Genomic DNA, 2915 nt, shown 5'->3' with positions numbered 1-2915 from the left:
TGTTCCTATTTAAATTGAAGAAAAAGAGAGGGGAAATAATGAACTGGAAAGCATTAAAAACGTACTGGAACGCGTCAAAAACACGCATGCGGAAATGCATCTGGAACGCATCTGGACTGCGTTTCTATGGCGTCAACCGGCCCTAAAAGCAAAAAGCAGCGTTTTTGTGACAAGAGTTCAATGGAAAAGTTGCTGAAATGCACGGCAGTGGGTTTTTGCCACGTTTTTGCTGCGTTTTGCATTTTTATTCTGCCCAGCAACAACAAAAATTCCACTTTAGCAATAAACAAAACGCGGTAAAAACGCAATAAAAAAAACGTGTCGGGAAGTGCAAAAAAACAGCAAAAAAACACGGGAGGGGCAGATTATCAGAATCAAACCCCAATCCCCCCATCCCATACTGAGATTTTCAAGGTGATAATAAACTCTAGGGCCAGTACAAAGTCAATGAAGTAGAGAAGACATCCAGCGCCTCGTTAGCGCAGTAGGTAGCGCGTCAGTCTCATAATCTGAAGGTCGTGAGTTCGATCCTCACACGGGGCAAGTGTTTTGTTCGGTCTCCGGGATGTCTCTCTTCCTCCGGGTATCTCCGGATGTCTCTCTTCCTCCGGGTATCTCCGGATGTCTCTGTGGTTACATTGTATCTTTTCTTGTTATTATTTATATCGCAGCGTTCCATCAGGGGCGGAGCCTGAAAGCTTCATCAAGAGATGGAGACTGGTGAGTGGGCGGGGCAGCCGCTGCTAGACTGAGGGGGCGGTACTGTTGTTGGGCGGGGTAAAAGGCTGACCTGGAAGCAGACTGTGTTTGTAGTAAAGGGCAGTGACGGGAGGTGGGCGTGTCGAGGAAAAGCTCCAGTGTAGCTAAGGGGCGGGGAAACCTGAGCATACTCCGATGTGGATGGTGGAGGGGGAGGTGGGCGTGTCCCGCTGTCAGAGAGAGCGCACTGAGCGGGCGGGGCGGTGGGTGCGTCCCGCTGTCAAACTGGATCCGCAAGGATGCAGAGATGGGCGGAGCTGTGGGCGGATCCCGGGTGTGTGCAGGGAGGGGGCGGGGCCCCGCTGTCAGGCAGGCTCCGGTCAGGGATGGCGGTGTGCGCCCGGCTGTGCGGGGTGGGTCAGGCCGGGGGATGCCGGCGGAGGGCCCCGGTGGAGGAGGAGGAAGAGGAGGAGGTCCGGGTGGAGGAGGCCCCCCGCTCCTTGCTGCAGCTGCCGCCGGAGATCCTAGTGGAGATCTTCTCCTGCCTGCCCGGGACACAGCTGCCCCTCCTGGCACTGGTGTGCCGCAAATTCCGCCAGATCCTCTCCACCGACACCATTTGGAGGAGGCGCTGCAGGACAGGTGAGATCTGGGGGGGATGTCTCATCCCCAAGGTGTGTGTGATGGGGGGTATCTAGGTGGGTGTGATCAATGTGGGGGGTGGGAAGGGGGGTAATCAGGGGGTATCTAGGGTGGTGTGATCAATGTGGGGGGTAATCGGTGTATCTGGGGAGCAGGGGGGTTCTAGGGGTACATTTATGGTGGGGGAGGTGGCTTCCTCTTAGGTATATATTTTTGGATGGAGGATACCCTCTGAGGTTATATATTGGGAGGAAGACTATCCCTTGGGGTGTATGTGTTAGGATATGGGGTATATGTAACGAGGGGTGTCTTCTGGGGTATGAATATTATGGTGGGAAGGGGGGTAATTGGTGTATTTGTAGGGGGGGTGTCTTTTGGAGTATGTGTGTTTTGAAGGGGGGTGTCTCTTTGGAGTATGTGTGTTTTGAAGGGGGGATGTCTTTTTGGAGTATGTGTGTTTTGAAGGGGGGATGTGTTTGGGGGGGGGGGTATGGGGTATCCTCTGGGCTTTGTATATCGGGATATGGGGTATCCCCTGGGCTTTGTATATCGGGATATGGGGTATCCCCTGGGATTTGTATATCGGGATATGGGGTATCCCCCGGGATTTGTACATCGGGATATGGGGTATCCCCTGGGATTTGTACATCGGGATATGGGGTATCCCCTGGGATTTGTACATCGGGATATGGGGTATCCCCTGGGATTTGTACATCGGGATATGGGGTATCCCCTGGGCTTTGTACATCGGGATATGGGGTATCCCCTGGGCTTTGTATATCGGGATATGGGGTATCCCCTGGGCTTTGTATATCGGGATATGGGGTATCCCCTGGGCTTTGTATATTGGGACGAAGGATATCCTTGGGGCTTTGTATATGGGGATATATGGGGTATGTATATTTGGATAGAGGGTATCTTCTGGGACGGGGTGTTAAACCTTTTGACCTTCCTGGGCCACATTGGAAGAAGAGGAATTGTCTTGGGCCACTCATAAAGTGCACTAACAATAAGGACAGCCGATGAGCAGAAAAAGTCGGGCAGATCACAAGTTAGTGATCGCTGATATAAATGATGTACCTAGCTGAGTAAAAAAAAAAAAAAAGTCATTTTTTATAATATATTTTATTACAAAAGTAAAAAAGAGCAACATAAAACTAGTGCAATATTTGACAGGGTGGATTTGATTTTAAATCATGATTTATATCACTAGTGAAAAGGCTCGATTTAAATCATAATTTTTAAAGAGCACCTGTCATCTCTGTCCCTCAGCGGCTCCTCCTCTGACCCGTTGTTGACTCACCGACAGTCCCTTCCACTTTAATTTTTTTTAAAAATCATCGATTTTAATCCTCCCTGGTTTTTAATAAACTTACGTATCAATGTCTGGTTTGGTGGATGTAGTAGCAATGCTCAATGTATTATCAAGGTGCTCCTCAGATATTTTGGTTCTAATTTTGCCCTTTGTGTGCTTCATCCTTCACAATATCGCCTCACAAATATAGGTGCTGATGACGTGCATAAGGTGTGATTGTCAAGTGTGGGAGATTTTTCTTTTGGAAGATAAAACTTGT

At 49.6% G+C, this 2915-nt stretch overlaps 1 non-coding gene across 1 annotated transcript; it reads left to right on the top strand.

The window, feature by feature from the left end:
* The first annotated feature begins 470 nt into the window (after positions 1–470).
* On the top strand, positions 471–543 carry TRNAM-CAU (transfer RNA methionine (anticodon CAU)). Its single transcript has one exon. It is a non-coding gene; the product is annotated as a tRNA-Met (tRNA).
* Positions 544–2915: the final 2372 nt, after the last annotated feature.

Source organism: Staurois parvus, unplaced genomic scaffold (assembly GCF_062004578.1).
Source record: "Staurois parvus isolate SC_StPar_1 unplaced genomic scaffold, SC_StPar_1.0 ptg000745l, whole genome shotgun sequence".
NCBI classification, from domain to species: Eukaryota; Metazoa; Chordata; class Amphibia; order Anura; family Ranidae; genus Staurois; species Staurois parvus.
Note: the sequence above shows the minus strand (reverse complement) of the source record. Positions and strands in the feature narration are given on the sequence as shown.